The sequence below is a fragment of the Ceratotherium simum genome, chromosome 9 (genome assembly GCF_057802395.1).
Source record: "Ceratotherium simum simum isolate JZ-2026a chromosome 9, ASM5780239v1, whole genome shotgun sequence".
NCBI classification, from domain to species: domain Eukaryota; kingdom Metazoa; phylum Chordata; class Mammalia; order Perissodactyla; family Rhinocerotidae; genus Ceratotherium; species Ceratotherium simum.
In genome coordinates, this window is record NC_141908.1 from 70,646,397 (window position 1) to 70,671,920 (window position 25,524).

Below are 25,524 nucleotides of genomic sequence, written 5' to 3' on the forward strand. Positions count from 1 at the left end.
ATGCCACTAGTATTTCTTTTGGCTATTTCTGGTTATGTATAAGCCAAGTCTTATTCTCTGGTCTGTATCTTTTAATAAATATTTGTCTTAAACTAGCCAGAATGTATTCTATTTTCTGCAGCTAAGAACTCATGCAACAATTAAGACATCAGAATCTAGAGGCAATGGGAATGAGGAATTGGTGGTTTTCTAACCCGGATGGGTTTAAAGGCAGCGAAGTTCTGATTAGAATTAAAGGAGGGAACACAGTATCAAAACACTTGCTTAAAATTGTTTTTGATGTCACCTGGAAAGACGGGTGGAGAGAAGGCAAATCTTTTATAGACAGAGTAGATAATATTACAGGACAATTTAAGAGACACAAGAAATTCAAGACTATGGAGTGGGCTGATTCCTTTTAACTGGGCAAAATAATGAATTAAATATGTAAAGATTTTAAATTATCAGCTTAAGTCTTTGTCAGAGAATCAAGAAGCCTCTGTGACTGCTTTAAATGTACTGTATATCTTGCAGGTGCAGATGTGATTTAATGAAAATTTAGGTTTAAAATTCACATCCTTTCCAAGCCAGATAAAATTTTGGTTAAGAGTGTGGGAAGCATGGAAGAATTTGGATGACTGCAAATAATGAAAACTCAAATCCCACTGAAACTTCCTTGCCAGCAGAAGCATAAAATTTCTTCACCTCCTGAAATACTGAGGCTGTTTTTACCTTTATATAAAACCATACCTGAAGTGTTCCCATGCAAAATAATGCCATTTCTCCTGATGACTCTCCCCTTTCACTCTTCACAGCCTCCAGATCAATACCTAGAGTCAAATTCCCATATGCTTCAGGGTATCAGGAACTTAAAGGATAAAGATTATACAGTAAAAGAATTCAAACATTTTGTTAATTTATAACAGTAAGAATTGAGAAATGTGTATGAGAATATATACGTCTTGCGTTAAATATATAAGGGAAGATGATTTTATATTGGCTAAATATATTGATATGAACTGAATAGAGATTTTTTTCAATCATTATACTAGCTCCAGAAGCTATAAATGGCTATAACAGTTGTTTGGTTTTGATTGGTGGCCTATAACCTAGATTCAGTGTAAATGAAGCTGAGATGCCAGAGATTCCTTGGTCTTATATGGAGACATAGAAGAATTCATCAAAATATCTATGGAAATAGCATAAATAATATAAAGGAGATATTTCATGGCCTGCTCAGCTACCATCTAAATGCATACCAGAAGACATAGAACACAGTTTCTTCACTCAAGGCATTTTGGAAAACACTTTTGAAGACAGATTCAGCATATTTGAAAAGTGCTATAGTGTTTTTTTCTCTGTAGTTTGGGAATGAAGGTAGAAGATGCTGCTTTTGAAATGGGATTCTTGGTTTTATTGGTGCTGTTGACGTTGTCGTTAAAGGCAATATAGGTATATGAATGGTGTGAGCAGCAGGGACATTTTTTCAGTGACTAACTGAAATTGTAGGTTTTAAAAAACCAAAGTGTGAACAGCCCATTTACTCCTATTTGGATCTATATAACAGAAAAAGAAAACTGTAAATCTGGTGAATGAAGGCCTGATGTGAGCCACAATGAGAGAGTCATGGTCCCTCCCCCAAATCTAAGACTTGAGTCTTGTACACTAACCATAGCTCTACCAGCATCATGTTATATAGTACAAAAAGTCTCTGTGTGATAAAATGGAGCCCATGAAGGTTCTCATTAGAACAAGGTATCACAATTTCACCAAAAATATGATTACTAGGAAAAAATTAGCAGAGGCATTTAACCATTCTCTATTTTTCTGTCTCTCATTAAATCAGTTGCCACTGATGTCTAAATTTTGCTTCTCTCTACTACTCCACTGTGATTATAACATCTCCCCTGTAGACTGCTGCTATTTACTAGTGAACCACCCAGCATTTATTTCACTTGCTTGCCAAGTGTGACCCTAACACTTTGATCACAAAGTGAATATGCTATCCTTTGCCTCCTTGGTAAAGTGTCAGCTCATTCCAAGTTTTCAGTTTGCTAAGATCTATAAGCACTTAAGTTATGGACTGAATGTGTGTGTCCCCCTCCAAATTCATATGTTGAAGCCCTAACCTCCAATGTAACGGTATTTAGAGGTGGGGCCATTGGGCAGCAATTAAGTTTAGTTGAGGTCGTGAGGGTGGGACCCCTATGATGGGATTAGTGTTCTTAAAGGAAGAGGATCTCTCTCTCTGCTTTGTGAGGATACAGAGAGAAGATGCTATACCACCAACAATGGAATATGCTGGCACTTTGATCTCAGATTTTCCAACATCCAGACCTGTGAGGAATAAATGTCTGTTTAAGGTACCCAAGTCTATGTATTTTGTTATAGCAGGCTAGGCAGACTAAGACAGCCTATATTATTTTTTCACAATGAAATTCCTAAAGGGCTTTAATAAGATGACTTGAGACATATTCCCATGGAAAATATTGCTTAGATATTGGTTGAAAAATATGTAATGAAGGAGACACTGAAGTGGTGTTTTTCACTTTCATCCCTTTGTTCAAATTTATAATGTGTTTTTCTTAATTATAAAAGTCACATAGGTAGAATTTGGGAAATACAGAAAAATATAAAGCCAGAAACTTTACAATATATAGTTTACTATATTGTGTTAAACACTTTATTTATTTCCTTAAAGTAATTATTAAATGCATATATAATACAAAGGTGTATATATATATATGTATATACAAGTATATAGATATTATATATGCAAGTGAAAATTATATTTTATATATATTTTCTTTTTTTAATTAATATTTTATCATCTTATATATTCCTTGAAAACCAAAATTTTTGTGAGTACATTATTGCACCATATGGATGTACAATAACTTATCTAAGAATTCCAAATTAATGAAAACATTAAGGTTGGCTGGGTGTAATTGTTTAACAGGTATAGCATAAAAATTACACTTCAGCAGAAGATAATTTTTTCAACACATTGTTGAACTCTACTTAAATTTCAGGCCTCATTTATGTGAAATAAGTATAATTTTTACTTTATACATTTTTGCAAGTTGACATACATTAAATTGAATATATTTAGAGTAACGGATTCTTCTAAGCTCAGACTTATTTTGATGTATTTAAGTATGCCATGCAGTTATATTTCTCCTAAAGCATCGTGCTCTAATGCAGAATTTTCTTCTTTTCTATGTATTGTGCTTTTTTTCTGGACTGGGTTCTTCACCTCTTTTTAAGATGCTATAATTCTTTGTTACTTGGTTATTATGTAGAATGTATTCCTAGTCACCTTTCTATTCTTTTTCATCTTGCTCGTGATAAACTTGGTGAGCCACATCCAGGACGATGATGATGATGATCATCATGAGGATAATAACAATGCCATCAATGTGATTCTCTGACTCTCTTTCTGGCTTACCCAATATCTGTAGGTTTTCCCCTAAAGATTGCAGATTCCATTTCACTGTTGGGTGTCCTAGGACCTGGTAAAGAGACGGCAGTGGAAAAGAAATGATGGTTGAGGCTGAGGGCTACGTTTGTCCAATGTTTAAAAGTCATTGCCTTTTTCCTTTCCAGTTTTCTCTTTGTTTCTGGCAAGGTGGTAAGTATGGTCCAGTTACTCCACGGTTGGAAATGTAAGTCATCATCCCTTTTTAACCAGTTTGCTATCTGTTAGGATGGGTTAGCCCATTTTGTTTTTCATCAAAATATTCTTTGATATTCATGCTCTTTGATTTTCCTTATAAATCCCAGAATCAACTTATCCATATCTGCAACATCCTTCTTGATCTTTTTATTAAATTCAGATATTAATGTGAAAGAGAATTGTTTTTTATGATATTGAATCTTTTGTTTGTAAAATGCTATTTCTCTCCTCCTATTTTAGTTTTCCTTAGTGTCTTACAGTATAGTTTTCTAATTTTATCCATAAAAGTCTTGCTCATCTTCTCTTAGAATTATTAGTTTCTTTATATTTCTGTTGCCATTGTAAATAATATTTACTTCTTTACAATGTCTTCTATAAACCTGCTTCTGGAGTATAAGACAGCATTTTATTTTTGCATAGTGATGTTATTCTTGGAAATTTACTGAATTTTCTTATTTATTTAAACATATCTTATTGAGTACATATAATGATGTCTGTGTTTTTTCCATTCCAATCTTTATGTCTTTTGTGTATGTGTGTGTGTGTGTGTGTGTGCGCGTGTGAAGAGGTGATGCCAGGCAACATCCATTTATCCCCTTATATTAAGGAGAATACTTTTTTTTTCACCATTAAATATTATGTTACTTGAGATTTCTCATAGACAGCACTTGTGCTATAGAATTATTTACTTTTATTTTTTTACTGGTGGCTATAAAATCATTCAAATTAATTGCTGCATCCACTGAGATGATCATATGGTTTCATTATTTAAACTGTTAATATGATTACCTTTCTTATTTTCTAATGTTAACCCTTTCATTCCTAAACTGTACCTCACTTGATTCTAATGCATTGTAAAAATATTAGAGGATTTTTAAATTTTTGATTGCATCATATTCATTATATTAGCCTATAATTACATGTATTGTCTTGGCTAGGTTTGGTTTCAAGATTATATCAGCCTTTTAAATAGGTTTGGAGAATTCTTTTTTAAAGAATAGTTCATATAAGATATACATATAAACTGTTCTGGAAAGTTGAGAGGAACCGATCACTAAAACAAAGGGCCTTGTGTGTCTGTATTATTTTTTATTGTTGCAAATTTTTACAAGTTATTTTAGTTATAATTACATATTCTATTTCCTTTCATATCAGTTTGGTAAAGCTGTGTTTTCCTTGGAAATTATTCAAGTTTTAATTTTATTGGCATAAATTTTTTACTTTAAATTTTAAATATGTTGTATGTATCTGATATAAATGCCAATTTTTCATATTTTGCATACCCTTAATTCTTTATTTATACTTTCTCTTCATCAGTTTTGACAAGATTTTATTATTGTTGATTCTGTCTATAATGCCTTTAAGTGTTTTCTTTAGAATTTTTGTGCTTATATTTTTTATTTATTTTGTCTCTTTTCCTTTGGTTTGATCTGTTGCTATTTTTCTAACTTTTTAAGTGGAACCTCAGAAAATCACTCTAGGTGTTTCAATGAGATAAAATTTAATTCAAGAATTAGTGCTATTTTAATGATTATGACTATGATTAACACCAATCATAATTTCAGTTTTCTTTTAATCTCTGTTCCCATAAACTTTCCGCTTACATTCTTCAAAGTTCAGCATTGGATTTTCGTTGATGTTTAATTAGTTTTATATAGAATTTTTAGGTGATTAGTAGCAAAAGCAAATTAATTTTTCAGTTCATCTGGCTCACGTATTGCCAGAGATGTAAGTCTCAGTTTACCATTTAGCCCTCTCCAATTATGCTTTTTCCATTACAACTCAACCAACATGCTCAAGTCTAATGAATATTGTTATTTCCTCAATAATATTCAACAGAGCCTTGATCACTATATTTCCACATCTCAGAACACTCACTCTATTGGTCTCCACAACACCACAATCTGTTGGTTTTTGTTGTATCTTCTCTCCACATCTACATGTAATTGCTGTTCGGTAGTTACTCCTGAAGCTTTTTTCCACCTCTTGCTACACTTTTTTTTTGCTGAGCAAGATTGGCTCTGGGCTAACATCCATTCCCACCATCTTCTATTTCATGTGGGACTTCTGCCACAGCATGGCTTGATAAGCAATGTGTAGGTCCGTGCTCGGGATCAGAACCTGCAAACCCCGGCCACCAAAGCAGAGCATGCAAACTAAACCACTATGCCACCAGGCTGGCCCCTGCTACACTTATTTTTAATTGAGCTTACCTATGCAAATGGCTAAAAATATATCTAATAATTCTTAAATTTGTACCTTTAGACGGGTCTTGTCTTCTGTATTCCAGAATTATCAAGCCAATACCTCCCTAGACATTGTCATTTGGATCCCTACTGTATCACTGCCTATGCCAGGTGACTTACTATTTTTCTTATTTTCCCTAAATGACCCTTGTGTCCATTCTTTATTCTTGAAGTTTAGTGAATTTCCAAAGTATATCTTGGTTCTATTATTTATATTTCTTGTTTTTTCTGCCTTTGGGCCACATATTCTAGTATTCAGTCAGTGATTTCAGAAAGACTTCCTTCAATTATTAAGTAATTAACTTTAAATTTGCATAAAATCCTGTCACTTTACTCAAAGGTGCTTAAGTAAACGTGTGTGGTTAATTGCTTGGCAGGAAAAATCCCAAATTATTTGCTCTGATAGTTTCAGGGCAAGGATTTATGCCCATTTTCAGAGTACATGGGCTGTTATGGTAGAATTGTTGGAACATTCTAAGCCATGGTTTTGTGTTCATGGAGACTGCTAGAATACCATGCGAATGATTAGCCCCATTCAAAAGTACAATGTTCTTTATGGAAGGAATAACATTAGAATTCAGCGCTGGAATATTAAAAATAGTATTCTACTCATTTTAAAGCTGAACACATTGCTAAGCTTAGGATTTCAGTCAAATTTGCACAGCATAATCACAGGCCTTTTACAAGATCGTCATTTGAACTAATTCATTAGCCTCATCTAAATTAGCCCAATTGTTTATAAGGTATTAAATGCACTACAAAGCCTAACATGTTTGTTACACTCCATAATCATAGCACCTGTTAAACAGCCCACCGCAGCTGTACTTTTAGCAGATTACAGGCCATTAGGCAAGTTATACAGTATCTTCCTTTTATAACCTAATTTCTTTTCTTTTGCATGAGACTTTCCGGATCATAAAATGAGAACTTTTTCATAGCCCTTCACTGATTGAGATGAGGAGAATGATTTTAAAATTATTAGGATGCTCAGATACAACTTGCAAATGCTATAGTAAGATGCAGTGGTTAAATATTTCGTTAAGCTTTAATCCAATTTAAGATTGTTTTCTTCCCCTTGGGACTAAATGTCCTTAGATTCATCATGCTCTTTTCGGAACAATCTTTTGAATAAAAGTTAAGAGTAAACTAAGGAGTCAAGAAACACAAAGACCCATATTAAAAGACTTTTTCAGGGTCCAGACAGTTGCCAAATGGAAGAAACATCTGGCATGTATTTTATTCCCTCATTAATTTTTTAAGCATTTGCAGGTTGTCTAAGTCATCCAAACCCTCTTGTGTATGCAGGCACATACACACAAAATTACTTTTAGTGTAATAAAGAATATAAAATAGATGAGGCAATTTTTTCATTTATTCAAGATTCAATAGGAGCCCAGAAGCTTTAGGCCTTCTGCTGGGTACTGGCAACAGAGCAGTGAGGAAATCTAGCTCGTCTAACTTTCTCCTGCTCTCATGGAGCTTACAGTTGCCTGGGGAGGACAGACTTTAACCAAATGTATCAGAAAAACAAACAACAGCAACAACATTATACACACGCACACAAACACACATACACACATATGTGTGTGTGTATATTATATTACATATATACATTATCAATCTGTGAAGTAAAAATGTTCATTTGTACACACACACCCAAAAACCAAGAGGATTACAGGACTTACAGGTGCTGTGGCTCACCATAATCCTGAAAAAGTAATATTTTCATGGAAATCTAGTGTTAAATAGGTGACATGGGAGTAGGATATGTGGAGTAGTGAGGAAATTATTCTGTATTCTTCTGTAGTATTATGCTGGGGGAAAGAATCACAGGTGCAGAAAGTCTGTGGTAAGGGTTGTGCAGGAAGCACTTGGAAAATTGAAAGAAGGCCAGTCTGGGGGAAACAAAAAACTAGGGAAAGATTGCAATAGATGAGTCTGCAGTTTCTCAGGGACCAGCTTTTTTAGCGCTTTGGAACCCATGTTGTTTTTTGGTCTTAATCCTAGGTGCAATGGAAAAACAGCTCATGTTGTTAAACAAGGGAGTCATTCAATTAAATTTGCATTGAGATCTTCTTTGGTTGCTGTATGGAGAATGGAAGTAGAGGAGAGAAAGTGGAGTGTAATAAATGTATATAGTCATAGGACCAGGCCAAAGATCTCACTCTACTACAAACTTCCAGTTAAAGAATCAATTCCTACTTCGTCAGCCCTGAAGTTTCCATACTGTTTTTAAGGTAGAGTTCTTTCTGTCATCCTTACATTAAAATGAAACAAGTAAGACCCATTGGAAAATGGCACTGTGGGAGTGAATCAGAATGTAAATTATCAAAGAGCGTTTACAACATACTATACCATTTGGAGTATTAGAGGTGTCAATAAATCACAGCTGTCTTCCTTGACTGGGTTTGTAACTAACAGAGAGATTGATAAAGGAGCCTGGCAGAAGGTGGTCATGATATCACCTTTCTTATTGGTGAAGCCATAGGGGAAGTCGTGGCTTAGCCCTAGCCCAATAGCTTAGGGAAACTGCACTCAAAAGTGAATAATTACAATTACTGTGTTAAAGGCAAGGCTGGAATCACCAAGCGGGGTGGGAAGTGGCTGGACTTGTAAAAGTTAAACGAGGGAAGTAGCAAGAACATATGCTCTGCAGACAGATACCAGAACAGAAGAAGGACTAGGAAGACTAGGAAGGGGTTCAGCCATGTTCCTTAGTCTTTCTCTTTGAAACTCACCTATCAGATGAGATATTCCTCTTTCCGTAGAGTGAATCGGTGGAGAGAGGATTGCTATTCTAATGGAGCACTCTCAACGCTGAAAAAAAAATGAATGGAAAAATAAGGTTCTACCTCAGTTTGTCTTTTTCATAATTTATTGCTCTTAACTACTAACCAGAGTCTGGCTCTTCCTCTCTGTGAAGATCAGCAGTTTCTTAGGGACGTCCTAGCCCACTTTCATAAGGCCAGTTCCTAATAACAAAGAGCCATCCTTCGAGAATGGTAGTGTGCGTGGGCAGTATACCTTTGGTGTTCAGAGAGTAAGAAGTGCTTCTGAAGAGTAGTTAAATGAATTTCAACGCTCTTTGAACAAAAAGATGAAATATTACTCACATTCTGTTTCTTTGCCCCAGTCATACTCAATCATATTGTCTAGTATAGTTCATCAAAAATTCTAGAATGACACTAAAAGAATGTAAAAATTTCAATAATAAAATGTCAATTATATGGAGATAACCAAAATCTGACTCTTTCTTTACAAAATCCCCAGAAAAATGAAAGTAAAAAGATTAAATCCCCTTATAAATTAAAGTCAAAAGATGAAAGAGATTATGTTGAAAATAAGACTATTTTATTATGACGTGTTAAAGTATTTGCTAGTGCCATCAAGAGGATTCTGACCCCTAGTGACCCTGTATACAGCAGAGCAGAACACTGCCCTATCTTTTTGTGCCATCCTCTCACCTTCTGTTGCTATATCAGATAATGCTCCACTGCCATTCAGGTTTTCATGGCCAATATTTTCAGAAGTGGGTGGCCAGGTCCTTCTTCCTAGTCTGTCTTAGGCTGGAAGCTTCCCTGAAACCTCTCCATTATGGTTGACCCTGCTGGTATTTGAAATACCAGAGGCATAGCTTTCAGCATCACAGCACCACACAGCTGCCACAGTTTGACAACCTACAGGCAAGTGGTGTGGTTCCTTAACTAGGACACGAACTAGGGCCGCAGTGGTGAGAGCGCCAGATCTTAACCACTGGACCACCAAGGCTGGCATTAAAGTATACATTCCTAAATTCTTTACTTTAAATAATGTAAAATCCAAAGAAATGAAATTGTCCCTAATTTCTTATTATGTTAAATTTCATCAAGAATAATGCCTGGGTGGAATTGAGCATATGCTTTAACTAATATGACCTACGCTCACTAGGAAGAGGTCCTTTAGGATCCCAAAAGTTGTAATGAGCTCAATAAAAAACAAAAACGCAATAAACGGGGAAAAGACACAATCACAAAGGGAAAACGTATATGAATGATCAGTAAGATACAGATATAAGTAGTCATCAGAGAAATGCAGATTAAAACCAATTTTCATGATCCCCATTCTTAAATAGCTCAGTTAAAAGAATATATTTAATTATGAAAAACTAAGTCCCCAACCAACTAAATTTATTTTTTTTACATGTCATTCTTCAGCCTACAGTGCACTTAGTTCAGGCAAAATTATTTTTCCAAAACAGTACTTTATGTTGTCAAACCCCATACCAAAGACCCAGTGGTACCTAAATTGATGAGGGTTAGACAATGCCAGTCTACCAGATTCCAGCCTCAACAGAAAGCCAGATAACCAACATCTGAACAGATGCCTCTGAGTCTTGTGGTAAAGAACCTATTGAAAACCAGTTTATCTGCCATATGTTCTCTAAGGCATTGCTTTTTTGGGGAGGAAGATTGGCCCTGGACTAACATCCGTGCCCATCTTCTTCTACTTTATATGGGACGCATGGCTTGACAAGCAGTGCATCAGTACGAGCCTGGGATCTGAACCTGCGAACTCCGGAAGCGGAGTGCAGGCACTTAACTGCTATACCACCAGCTGGCCCCTAAGGCATTGCTTTTTTAAGCATTCTCTTTTGCTTTTTTCTTTCTTTTTTTTCTTGGAACCTACTTCTCAAGTTAGGTTCTTTTCCCCCTCTTTTAATGTAGGCTAGTACCATTTGTTAGAATCCAATGTTTTATTTCTTTTTCCTCTGCCTTGATTTTTGGTTAGGTCATTTGTTTTTGTTTTGTTTTTGTTTTTGTTTTCCTATAAAGATTTGATTGGTTGTTTTCCCATTATGAAAGATGTGAAATCTTGTAATCTGGTTCACGTTCAATTCTTTGAGATTAATAATCCAGCCCAGAAGGTATTCTGCCATTAGAATAACATCTGATCTAGGTCTAAATTTCATTTATCATTGTTCTGCCCAACTGTCTTTTAATGTCTCATCTGTACTGTTCTTTACCCAATAATCCCATTTTCCTATATTTCTCAGTCATATTACCTCAGATCATACACAGTACTTGCACGCCTATTCAAATAACTCCACAAGGCTCTTTATCAAGATGCTCATCTTCCTGATTTTTCTCTTTAAATCTCTTAGAAGTTTCTGCTATCAGTTGGTATAACTGTGTTGATCCTTAAGGAGTGGTTTGCCAATTGCCTTTACTGTGGATTTTTTCTGTGACAATTGTACTTTTTAAAAATGAATTTAATTGAATTATAAATTACCTATAAAAGTACTTATCTTTAATAAACTGCACAAACATTAAGTGTACAGATAGATGTGTTTTGGCATATATATGTTCTTGTGTACCATGTAACCACGACATTACTCAATATATAGAATACATCAAATGCCTTGGACAGTTCCCTCAAGGTTCTTAACACAGGACAATTACTGATCTGATGTTTATGACCATAGATTAGTTTGCCTGTTCTAAAGTTTCATGTAAGTCAAATAAGGCAGTAGGTATTCTTTTGTATCTGGTTTCATTCACTCAACATAATGTCTAGAGATTGATCAGGTTGACTGTATCAGTAATTTGTTTATTTCTATTATTAATTAGTACAGTATTTCATTGTACAAATATAGCATAATTGTTAAACATTTGACTTGCTGATGGATATTTGAACTGTTTCCATTGTTTTGCTATTATGAAGAAAACCGTCTATAACATTTTTGTTTAAATATTTTTTTGTGTGTATATTTTTATTAATCTTTGGTAAATAACCAGGAGTGGAGTTGCTAGATACCTAGGTAGATGTATATTTAACTGTATAAGAAACTGTTTAAATACAAACAGCTTAATTTCCAATGTGGCTGCACTGTATTATACTCTAATCAATAATTGATAAACTTTCTAGTTGTTCTAAGTTCTTACCAACATTTGGTGTATTAATCTTTTAAATTTTAGCCATTCTTGCAAGCATGCAATGTTTTTAATCTGCATTTCCCCAATGACTACTTATTTGCTTATTGACCTACGTCTCGTTCATCATTCATATAATACTTTTTCCCTTTGTGACTGTGTCTGTTCAAGCGTTTTCCTCATTTATTGTTTATTATTGTATTTGTTTATTATTGAGCTCTTTATTTAGTCTAGATTCAATTATTTTTTCAGATACATGTATTGCAAATATTTCCTCCTAGTTTGTGTCTTGCTTCTTCATTTTATTAATGGTATTTATCCAGAGCAGACATTTGTAATTTGATGAGTCCAAGTTATCATCTTAATTTTATGGTTAATGCTTTTTGTGTCCTTTCTAATAAACATTTCCCTACCCCATGATTTTGAAGATATTCTTCTGTGTTTTCTTCTAGAAGTTTTCATATATATATTGAATGGCATTATATTAATATATACTTTAAATATATCTTAGATCAAGTGTCCTGTAAAAAACATTTTGAGATAGATGTTTGTACACAGAAAGTTTTATTAGAGAATCCTCTTAAGCATAATACTTATAAAGGATGAGAGGATCTCTGGAGCTGGGATCCAGAAAGCAAGGGAACTTGGCTTTAACCACCAGGATTGATCAGTAATTAGATGCAAGCCGCCCCATGGGAAGGATGAAACTTTGGCAGAACTGTCTCTCCGGCCAAGAGCAATTTTCACAGAGAAATTCAGCTTTGAGCCTGAGTAGATCCATGGGCCATAGTTTGTTGACTCCTGATCAGGGTATTCTAGGTATAGTATCATATCATTTGCAAGTAGAGATAATTTTACTCTTTCGTCACCAACTCTAATAACTCTCTTTGATTTATCCTGCCTAATTGCATTGGTGACATATATAATCACGTTAAGAAAATATCCCTTAATTTGTATTTTCTTGAGTTTTTAAAATCACTAATGGCTGTTGGCTTTTGTCAGAAGGATTTTTTCTGTTTCATTGAGGTAATTAAAGTATTTTATTATTTAGATCTATTAGTATAGTGTATTAATATTAAAGATCTCCCTAGAATTGAACCAATCTTGTGTTTCTGGGGTAAATTCCACTTGGTCATGATGAAGTTTTTCTCAGTAAACTAATTTTTAAGAAGTAAACACAGAAAAGAAAGTTTAGAGAATTTCCATAGAATAAACAACTAAAATAAAAACAAAATTAAATAAACAAAGAATGAAACAAAAATAACGATGAAAGTAGGTTGATTTATGCTTGCTAAGGAATTGTTTATGGTTTTAAACTAATTCATGTAAGTCAAATAGTTTTATGACAATTTTCAAAAGAAAGCTGCACTACTTATTTTAGAAAATATTTATCCACCCTGCCTCCGCCTACTGTGCACGGAGTGAATAAGTATCATGTGCAAGAAAATCCAAGAGTTAGCTGATTTGGTAGTGTATGGAATTTAATAAAATAAATAGTATTTTTATTTTTCTATGTGATGATACTATGTACCCTCCACATGATGTGATGTGACTGGCACTTTACCTTTGCGATCTTCCTCTCAAACTCCATAACCACTGTCTAATCACGAGATAACTTCAGACAATCCAATATTGGGACATTCTACCAAGTCCCTGACCTGTAGTCCTCAAAACTTGCAAGGTGATCAAAATCAAGAAACATCTGAGAAACTGTCACAATCTAGAGGAGCCTGAGGAGATAAGATGACTGAATAAAATGCAAGATACTGGATGAGATCCTGGGACAGAAAAAGTTCATGAGGTAAAAAGTAGAAAAAAAAAAAAAATCCCAGATAAAGTATGTACTTTGGTTAATAACAATTTCTCAATATTCGTTCATTACTTGGTACAAATGCATCATATAAATGTAAGATACTAATAAAAGGGGAAACTGGGTATGGGGGTATGTGGAAACTCTCTGTACTATATTTGTAACTTTTCTGTAAAACTAAAACTATTCTAATATAAATGTTTACATAAAAAATTTATAGTGATTTTTAATTGTTTCTTTCTATTCTAAGTATATACTTAAAGGAATCCAGATATAGTTCACCAAATGCGATTCTTTGTAAGTGTAATCCTAAAAGTAGCATAGTAAGCCTCTGCCTATAACTGCTATTTTGTTGTTATATTTACCCCTTTTAAGCATTTCATGTGGTTCCTTGAGTTATAATTAGATCTATTAGTCATTTTTGTATTGTGCAGCATTTTTTATGGCTGTTGTTCATGCACATGCTGATAAAGACCATACAAAAATAGCCTATTAAAATATTAAAGCAAGTTATCCTTCATTTACAATTGCAGTTTTTAGATGGCTTTGGGGTATCTTGTCCTCTTTGGCAGTCATTCCAGTACTCAATACATAGAGCTCTACTATTTTCACAAGCATCAAAACCTAATTAAGAAAAAGCAAGATAATGAGCCTTATTTTTCTTTATGTAATAGAGAAAAAATACTAACAAACAAAAAGCATTTTCAAAAGTTTAAAGCAAATGTCTCCTCCAAAACTCCATATGCACCTAAAGATCCATTTCACATGTATACATCTGTTCACTGTTCTCTAAATAAACATTACCCATTACTTTGTGGCTAATTTTTTAAACAGTTTAATTGAGGTATAATTGAAAAATAATAAATTGTGTATGTTTAAAGTGTACAATTGAATGTTTTGAGGTATGTGTGTGTGTGAAATCATCCCATCACCACAATCAAGATAGTGAACATATCCATCATACTAACAGTATCCTGATGCCACTTTGCAATCCCTCCTGCCCTTCAAGCACATCCCTCATTCCTAAGCAAACATCTACTGATCTTCCTTCTGTCACTATAGATGAGATTACATTATCTAGAATTTCGTAGAAACTGAATAATACAGTATATTATCTTTTTGGTCTGCCCTTTTTATGCCACACAATTATTTTGAGATTCATCCATTTTATCACATGTCTCAATAGTTCATTCCTTTATATTGCTGAATAGTATCCTATTGTATGGATATACCGAATTTGTTTTTCCATTCATCTGTCGATGGATATTTGTGTTGTTTTCAATTTTTAGCCAACGAATTGGTATGGACATTTACATACAAGTCTTTGTGTGGCCATATATTCCTTTCTTTCTAGGAATGAATGGCTGGATTATAGAGTAGGCACATGTTTAACTTTAAAAATCTATCAAACTATTTTGCAAAGTGATTGTATCTTTTTCATCCTTAACTGAAGTATTTATTTAAAAAATAAAGTGCATAGGTTATACAAACCCACAAGCAATAATGAAAATATAGAGTAACAATATAAAAGTAGGTGGGCCATGTATATACCTACTTAGTATACCCTTGAAATTGGCATTTCCCAAATGAACTTTTTGACTTCTCATTGTAAATTCCTAGCTACAAAGTTTTCTAGTAGTCAAATATCTTCAAGTGGTCAAATTAGCTTCTCAAAACTCATAAGGTGACTAAATTGGTAAAAATCTAGGACATTGGTGGTTAGAGTTCATTGTATTATATATTCGGCAATTTTTTTAATTACACTAAGAGAAGGGCAAGCTGTCCGGATGTCTGAGGTCCATAAAAGTATTTCTGGGCTTGAAATTTATTTTATATCTAATATTTAAATCTAATACTTCTTATATGACCACTGGATCACTCAGTCTTCTATTTCAATCAGATTATCTGACAGAATAATTACTAGACATTAACTAAAAGAAACAAGGTATATATGCAGGTTTTTTCTCCTATGTCAAATTACCTCAAGGTAAATGTGGGAAAGAAATAATATAGTATAAACCGTTTCTAAGAAGTTTGTCCTCGTTCTCTCATATATGAGCTTACTAAATTAATAAAGACTTAGATATTTTCTTTTTGTGCTATGTTTGATTATTAGTGCATTCAGTGTGAAAAAAGCTACAGTTTTGATTCCAACAATAATAATATTATTACAGTTTTGAAATTTTAACTTAAACATTTATGTTTTTTATAATTTAGGCAGTGATGCTTTTTTCAGAAGAATTTGGGGAGGGGGACGGGCTATGAATCTCTGCTTAACGTTGGGATGGTAAAACTCCACTGACACATAGCTATAAAAGTATGTGGAATATTATTTTAACGAATAGAGCCATGAACACAGCTTAGACTATTTATGGGGTAACATTTTTTTAAGTCACACTAACAATTTAAACTTAAACTTCCCATCATTTGATTGAAATCACATTTTTCCATGCTTTGCATAAATTTTTGCAACATAGTCTTGTTTTGCTTTTATTCCTTCTTTGTGCCATTGTGTTTGTTTTTGGTCTTCTGGTGTACAGTAATTTAAGGAACTTGGTCAAAAGGAGAAAGTGGCCTGAGAAAATTTCTACTAATATTTACCTGACACAACAGTGTCTTCTTTTGCTCTTGGGTGAATATATGCATAAGCAATTTGGATAAAAATAAAAACAAGTAAATAAAAAATTATAAAATATTTATTTCAAATGATTTAAAATCCCAAATTACTCATTAAACCCTAGTAGAGTACGTGGCATGAAATTACATTGGTGAAAATGTCATGTTAGTAATGAATGTGTTGACATACAAGGGAGCAAGTGCAGTTTATGTTAGAACATGCTCTCCTTCAAATCATCTAGGCTACCACAAGGACTTCACTGAAATTTAATGGACTCAAAATTTATGTCATGTTTTTCAATGAGTATAAAAATGCTTTAATGATTTTGGTGATAATTACACATTAGTGTCAACCAGGCTGTTTCCATTTTCCTCTCTATGAATTCTTAAAGAACTGATTCAATACAACATGAAAATACTTCAGCCTCTCCGTTCTTAGTGTTGCTTAATATTATTTTTACAGACAAATATCTCATTCTGCTAAAGAACCATTTTTTCAGTTACTATAACATCACTGAGGACTTCCTAATATGATGACCCATAATCAAACAAGAGATATATTCTGCCCTGGCCATTCCATTTTAATTATCCTCCTTTTCATCTTTTTCCTTTCCCCAGGATAACAACATTATGTGTCTTGGATGATAACTCCAATAAACATTAAAAAAATACTCTCTACTGAAGATTTTATTTTCAAATAAACTGTATTGTGATACTGACCTATTAGAGATAGTTTTTAGTCTCAATTATCTTATTAACAATTATAGTGTTCATCACCAAACAAGAATCAGTGCTACCCACTCCTGCTAAGACAACCAAAAATGTGACCTCTAATCAACGTTTATTTCTGCTTCTCTGAACCACTCAAAATCCTTACACTCTCACCAGTCGTCTAAGCAACATCATATCTTATTCTTGTTACATTCCTCCATGTCACTGCACTTTAGAGTGGAGGTAATTACCCTTAAAGAAAAAATTATTGTCAGATACGAACCTAGGCAAATTTTGAAATACCTGAGTTATTTATAAATTGAATTTTCCCAAAAACTTCTCTTCCTCAAGTCCAGGTATTTTCACTACTTTTAAAAATTTCTCGTTAACAAATAAAACACATCTTTTAAAAACTCTCCTTCTCAAAGAGGAATACTACAAATGCCTATATACAGTCTGGTAGTTTTATATTTCTTATAGCAGTGTATCAGGCTCCTTAGTTGAAAATAGAAACTCCTCTGAATGTAACAGAAATATAAAACATAATATATAATCTAGAACAAATATAATCAACCAAAGAGTATTTGTTGACATAAAAAAAAGTGTGAGCATCCTTAAGATGTAGTGTTTACTCATTCTTCATTTGTGAAAGACAGAGGATAAAATGTTAGGCATTTTAGAAAGTGCATTATCCATTAGGAATATAAACTTTAAAAATTAGATAAGAAAAAGTGGTAATATCCCATTTCCTAAAATCCTAAAAATGGGAAAAGAATTCAAAAGGTTAAGAAGCTCTTAAAAACTTAACACTGTCTAGGAAATCACACGTGATATAAAATAAAATGAAAAAATGATAAAGTAAGAGCACATACACTTGAGCACCTGTTGTATACAAGGTTTATTATATATTTTAAAATTTATAATCTATAGCAAATGTTCATATTAGCAATTATTATTTTCATGAAGAATTAGACTTAAGAGGTTTCAGTAATTGTCCTGGCTTATTCAGTTTATAAATATCAAGGCCAGCATATAACACAAATTTGTCTGATTATATACTTCCATTAGAATAATCCTTAAGTACCCAAACCAACCAGTCTCTGCACAGTATTTTGTATATAAAGTGTATGAAATTTAAAAACGAAAGTGGAACTTTGCTTTCTGGCCATGAAGAAACAACGGCACTGCAATTATCTCTTGGAGTAAATAACAGGACAAAACATATGAAACAAACGTTTTTAGATATTGGACATATTTAGACAGCTAAAGAATATAATATCTAAGAGAAGGCAAGCAAATGAGATGAGTCTTATGATGATCATGGCTTATCTCTGGGGGTCTCTCTCTGGCCATGGTGTCTGTTAAGTCAGAAACCATAAAGGGTCTGAGATTTTACCCTACTTGCAAGATAACAAGTTAGTTTACCACGGATAAACACAACTACACACACACACACACACACAGAAGACTTCTGGATAAGAGAACAGACATTTTACTGATGCACAGAACATCTTGCGTCAGCTCGCCATGCTCCAATTCCATAGGAGATGACACTTCAGAACCAGCTATCACCTGCATATATTTGCACCACGGGAGAGAAACTACAATGATGAAATTTTGGTCTTATACAGGAGCTGTTGACGCGTCTGCCTATCCTACCTTTTACAGAAAGCAAGAACTCTTAAATATAAACAATTCCTCTCTGAGGAGGAAAAGGAAAGTCTCTAGTTTTCCTTCATCACTGTGGAATATAAACAAATGTCACTGAGTTTTATTACTCTTAAAAGGTAAGCAAATGGCTTCGATGGAGAGAAGACTTTGTTTAAATCCCTTGAAAGCAATACACAGTTCCTAACTTCCGAGGTATGTGTGTCATTCAATCATCTTATAATTCATGTATCTCTTTGACCAGAGAGCCTTAACCATGTAGAAACATGAAAAATATTCACAGAATGTTGTGTCCTGCCCTGTAGATAGAAGAAATCCAGGAAGAACATAATAGTCTCAGAATTGAGAAGAAAGAGATTGGAATTCAGGGAAGATAAGCCACCTTGAATTTGCAGAATATATATTCAGAGAAGTGGGAGCTACACGGAGAAAGAGCTCAAGTAATCTTTGTCGAGCTAACATTGAGCCAGCTGATGGATATTGAGCAATACATGCATAGAGTGACACTCCATAAAACCAGGCATGAAACATCAAAGAAGCTGTAGGCTGAAGCTCACAAGGGGCTAGGAGACAGCTGGGTTCACACCTGCTGGTGTGAAGAGTACTTGTTGAACATCTGAGTCATTTAGCAGAGACTTCAGAAGGAATAAACCACAGCAGTAAGTCTAAAACAGCCAGAGTAAAGGCTATTCCAAACTTGTTCTAAGGAACTTAAAACATGCTCAAAAGAACTATAAGGAACTTAAAGGTTTTCTAAAATAAAGAAGAACACGCTTTGAAGGAAGACAACAAAAACAACCACATAACAACAGAAAACTTATAATGTCCAACATCTAATCAAAACTACTAGACATAAGAAGTAACAGGAATATGAGATTCATAACCAGGGTAAAAACAAGTCAATAGCAATAGACACAGAAATTATAACATAACTGAATTATTAGATAAGGACTTTAAAATGGCAATCATAGTTATGTTCAGATTTTTTTTTTTTTAATTTTTTGTTTATTGCAGTAACATTGGTTTATAACATTGCAAAAATTTCAGGTGTACATCATTGTACTTCTATTTCCGCATGGACTACATCATGTTCACCACCAAAATACTAATTACAACACATCACCACACACATGTACCCAATTATCCCTTTCACCCTCCTCCCTCCCCCCTTCCCCTCTGGTAACCACCAATCCAATCTCTGTCCCTATGTGTTTGTTTATTGTTGTTATTATCTACTACTTAATGAAGGAAATCATACGGTATTTGGCCTTCTCCCTCTGACTTATTTCACTTTGCATTATACCCTCAATGTCCATCCATGTTGTCACAAATGGCTGGATTTCGTCATTTCTTATGGCTGAGTAGTATTCCATTGTGTATATATACCACAGCTTCTTTATCCATTCGTCCCTTGATGGGCACTTAAGTTACTTCCAAGTCTTGGCTATCGTGAATAAGGCTGCAATGAACACAGGGGTGCATGTACCTTTGCAAATTGGTGTTTTCAAGTTCTTTGGATAAATACTCAGCAGTGGAATAGCTGGATCATATGGTAGTTCTATCGTTGATTTTTTGAGGAATCTCCATACTGTTTTCCATAGTGGCTGCAACAGTTTGCACTCCCACCAGCAGTGTATGAGAGTTCCCTTCTCTCCACATCCTCTCCAACACATGTTGTTTCCTGTCTTGTTAATTATAGCCATTCTGACGGGCGTGACGTGATATCTCATTGTAGTTTTGATTTGCATTTCCCTGATAGTTAGTGATTTTGAACATCTTTTCATGTGTCTGTTGGCCATCTGTATATCTTCTTTGGAGAAATGTCTGTTCAGGTCTTTTGCCCATTTTTTAGTTGGGTTGGTAGTTTTTTGTTGTTGAGATGCATGAGTTCTTTATATAATTTGGAGATTAAGCCCTTATCAGATGTATGGTTTGCAAATATCTTCTCCCAATTGTTAGGTTGTCTTTTCGTTTTGTTGATGGTTTCCTTTGTTGTGCAGAAGCTTTTTAGTTTGATGTAGTCCCATTTGTTTATTTTTTCTATTGTTTCTCTTGCCCGGTCAGATGTGGTGTTTCAAAAGATGTTGCTAAGACCGATGTCGAAGAGCGTACTGCCTATGTTTTCTTCTAGAACTTTCACAGTTTCAGGTCTTACATTCAAGTCTTTAATCCATTTGGAGTTAATTTTTCTGTATGGTGTAAGGTAAGGATCTACTTTCATTTTTTTGCATATGGCTATCCAGTTTTCCCAACACCATTTGTTGAAGAGACTTTCTTTTCCCCATTGTATGTTCTTGGCTCCTTTGTCAAAGATTAGCTGTCCATAGATGTGTGGGTTTATTTCTGGGCTTTCGATTCTATTCCATTGATCTCTGTGTCTGTTTTTGTGCCAGTACCATGCTGTTTTGGTTACTATAGCTTTGTAGTATATTTTGAAATCAGGGAGTGTGATACCTCCAGCTTTGTTCTTTTTTCTCAGGATTCCTTTACCTATTCGGGGTCTTTTGTTGTTCCATATGAATTTTAGGATTCTTTGTTCTATTTCTGTGAAAAATGTTGTTGGAACTTTGATAGGGATTGCATTGAATCTATAGATGGCTTTAGGAAGTATGGACATCTTAACTATGTTAATTCTTCCAATCCAAGAGCACGGAATATCTTTCCATTTCTTTGTGTCTTCTTCAATTTCTTTCAGAAATGTTTTATAGTTTTCGGTGTACAGATCTTTCACCTCTTTGGTTAAGTTTATTCCTAGGTATTTTATTCTTTTTGTTGCAATTGTAAATGGGATGGTATTCTTAATTTCTCTTTCTGCTACTTCGTTGTTAGTGTACAGAAATGCAACTGATTTTTGTATGTTGATTTTGTATCCTGCAACTTTACCATATTCGTTTATTACTTCTAAAAGTTGTCTGGTGGATTCTTTAGGGTTTTCTATATACAAAATCATGTCATCTGCAAATAGTGACAGTTTCACTTCTTCCTTTCCAATTTGGATCCCTTTTATTTCTTTCTCTTGCCTGATTGCTCTGGCTCAGACTTCCAGTACTATGTTAAATAGGAGTGGTGAGAGTGGGCATCCTTGTCTGGTTCCTGTTCTTAGAGGGATAGCTTTCAGTTTTTCACCATTGAGGATGATATTAGCTGTGGGTTTCTCATACATGGTCTTTATTATGTTGAGGTACTTTCCTTCTATACCCATTTTATTCAGAGTTTTTATCATAAATGGATGCTGGATCTTGTCAAATGCTTTCTCTGCATCTATTGAGATGATCATGTGATTGTTGTTCTTCATTTTATTAATGTGGTGTATTACGTTGATTGATTTGCGAATGTTAAACCATCCCTGCATACCTGGAATAAATCCCACTTGATCATTGTGTATAATCTTTTTAACGTATTGTTGTATGCGATTTGCTACTATTTTGTTGAGGATTTTTGCATCGATGTTCATCAGTGATATTGGCCTGTAATTTTCTTTTTTTGTGTTGTCCTTGTCTGGTTTTGGTATCAGGGTAATGTCAGCTTCGTAGAATGAGTTAGGGAGCTTCCCCTCCTCAATTTTGGAAGAGTTTGAGAAGGATAGGTATTAAGTCTTCTTTGAATGTTTGGTAGAATTCACCAGGGAAGCCGTCTGGTCCTGGACTTTTATTTTTGGGGAGGTTTTTGATTACTGTTTTGATCTCCTTATGGTGATTGGTCTTTTCAAATTCTCTACTTCTTCTTGATCCAGTTTTGGAAGGTTGTATGATTCTAAGAATTTATCCATTTCTTCCAGATTGTCGAATTGGTTGGCATATAGTTTTTCATAGTATTCTCTTATAATCTTTTGTATTTCTGAGGTGTCTGTTGTAACCTCTCCTCTTTCATTTCTGATTTTACTTATTTGTGCCTTCTCTCTTTTTTTCTTGGTGAGTCTAGCTAAAGGTTTGTCTATTTTGTTGATCTTTTCAAAGAACCAGCTCTTGGTTTTATTAATTTTTTCTATTGTTTTTTTGGTCTCTATTTCATTTATTTCTGCTCTGATTTTCATTATTTCCCTTCTTCTACGGATTTTGGACTTTGTTTGTTCTTCTTTTTCCGGTTCCTTTAGGTGCATTTTTAGATTGTTTATTTGAGAGTTTTCTTGTTTGTTGAGATAGGCCTGTATTGCTATAAACTTCCCTCTTAGAACCGCTTTTGCTGTATCCCATAAATTCTGGCATGTCGTATTTTCATTTTCATTTGTCTCCAGGTATTTTTTGATTTCTTCTTTGATTTCTTCATTAACCCAGTCATTGTTCAGTAGCATTTTGTTTAATCTCCATGTATTTGTGGCTTTTCTGATTTTCTTCCTATAGTTGATTTCTAGTTTCATACCGTTGTGGTCAGAAAAGACGCTTGGTATTATTTCAATCTTCTTAAATTTATGGAGACTCCTTTTGTGGCCTAATATGTGATCAATCCTGGAGAATGTTCCATGTGCATCTGAAAAGAACGTGTATTCTTCGGTTTTTGGATGGAATGCTCTGTATATATCTACTAGGTCCATCTGTTCTAAGGTGTTGTTTAAGGCCAATGTTTCCTTATTGATCTTCTGTTTGGATGATCTATCCGTTGGTGTAAGTGGAGTGTTAAAGTCCCCTACTATTATTGTGTTACTGTCTATTTCTGTTTTTATGTCTGTTAATAATTGCTTTATATATTTAGGTGCACCTACATTGGGTGCGTAGATATTTACAAGTGTTATATCCTCTTGTTGGATTGTTCCCTTGATCATTATGTAATGCCCTTCCTTGTCTCTTTCTACAGTTTTTGTTTTAAAGTCTATTTTGTCTGATATGAGTACTGCTACCCCAGCTTTCTTTTCATTGCCATTTGCGTGGAGTATCTTTTTCCATCCCTTCACTTTCAGTTTGTGAGTGTCTTTAGGTCTGAAGTGTGTCTCTTTTATGCAGCATATATATGGGTCTTGTTTTTTTATCCAGTCAGCCACCCTATGCCTTTTAATTGGAGCATTTAGTCCATTGAAGTTTAAAGTAGCTATTGATAAGTATGTACTTAACTGCCATTTTTTAACTTTGTTTTTCCTCAGTGTTTTAGTAGTCCTTCTCTGTTCCTTTCTTCTTCTATACAGAATTGATGGTCACTTTAGTTTGACCTCTGTCTGAAAGCTGTACTCTTTAACTCCCCTCCTCCCTCCTTTTATGTTTTTGATATCATATCTAACATCTTTTTTGTGCATTTTTATCCATTACGTTCTAATCGTGGAAATAGATAATTTTTCCTATTTGTGGTCTTCTCTTTTCCCCTTAAATCAGTCCCTTTAACATTTCTTGTAACACTGGTTTCTTGGTGACAAACTCCTTTAATTTTTGCTTATCTGGGAAAATTTTGATCTCTCCTTCCATTTTGAACGATAACCTTGCTGGGTAGAGTATTCTTGGCTGTAAGTTTTTTCCTTTTAGCACTTTAAATATATCGTGCCATTCTCTTCTAGCCTGTAAGGTTTCTGCTGAGAAGTCAGCTGATAGCCTTATGGGGTTTCCGTTGTATGTAACTTGACATTCTCTTGCAGCTTTTAGGATTCTCTCTTTATCTTTAATTCTGGACATTTTGATTATGATGTGTCTTGGTGTGGGCCTCTTTGAGTTTATCTTGTTTGGGGCTCTCTGTGCCTCCTGTACCTGGATGTCTGTTTCCTTCCTTAGGTTAGGGAAGTTTTCATCTATTATTTCTTGAAATAGATTCTCTGGCCCCTTGTCTCTCTCTTCTCGTTCCGGGACACCTATAACACGGATGTTAGTGCGCTTGATGTTGTCCCAGAGGTCCCTTAGACTGTCCTCACTCTTTTTAATTCTTTTCTCTTTTACCTGTTCACCTTGGGTAATTTCTTCTAGTCTTTCATCCAGCTCACAGATCCGTTCTTCTGTATCCTCTACTCTGCTTTTGAGTCCCTCTAATGAGTTTTTCATTTCCAGTATTGTATTCTTCATTTCTGATTGGTTCTTTGTTATATCTTCCATTTCTTTGTTGACATTCTCACTGAGTCCATCTATTCTTCTCCCCAGATCAGTGAGCATCCTTAACACTCTTAGTTTGAACTCTCTGTCAGGTAGGTTGTTCATTTCTGTTTCACTTAGTTCCTTTTCTGGGGTTTTGTCCTGTTCCCTTACTTGGAATGTATTCTTTTGCCTCCTCATTTTGCCTCTTTCCCTGTGCTTGTGTCTACGTATTAGGTAGGTCAGCTACGTCTCCTGCTCTTGGATAGGTGACCTTATGTAAGTGATGCCTTAGGAGGCTTCCAGTGTGCTTTCCTCAGTTCTCAATGTTCCAGGGGTGGCCCCTATGTGGGCTACGTGTGTCCTTCTATTGTGGCCTGTTAGCTCTCCCTATAGGCGCCCAGGGAGGCTGAGTTATGCTCCTGGCCAGCTGTTGTAACGCTCAGCTGCTTGTAGTTCTTGTGGGCCCTTCAGTCTCTTTATCAGGTGTGGGGAGCCCCAGCACAGTTGGCTGCAAGTTCTAATACCACATTTGTGTTGCAGTATTTCTTTTAAGTGAGTAGGCCCCCAGTGTGGCAGGTTGTTAGGCTCAGGGCCTTAGAATTGCTGTAAACCTTTAGCCTATTAGGTCTCTTGTCAGCTCTCTGAGGATTGCAGCTGGGTGGGGCTGGCCTCAGGCACGGGAGCACCCAATTGTTTCAGGCTTTGGAAGGTGGGGCAAACCTCCTATGTGGGTCTTTGAGAAGCACAAGTCTTCTGCAACTGACAAGCCCTGTTGCCCACAGGTCCACACACACAGTCAACACAGTCCTGCCCCGTGTGAGCGCCCCGACCTCCCCAAGCGGACCCAGTCTCTCCACGGCGGGAGCCCCACACACTCCGCCACCACCCCACACTCTCCACCCGCTCCTTGTGCACACCCTGCCCC

At 35.0% G+C, this 25,524-nt stretch overlaps 1 long non-coding RNA gene across 2 annotated transcripts in view; it reads right to left on the reverse strand.

The window, feature by feature from the left end:
- LOC147916334 (uncharacterized) overlaps positions 1-25,524 on the reverse strand; it is an 89,548-nt gene that overhangs the window by 47,189 nt on the left and 16,835 nt on the right. For both annotated transcript variants that reach the window (XR_015553243.1, XR_015553242.1), the window contains exon 3: positions 8,640-8,718. This is a non-coding gene — a long non-coding RNA (uncharacterized LOC147916334). The remainder of the gene's footprint in view (positions 1-8,639; positions 8,719-25,524) is intronic.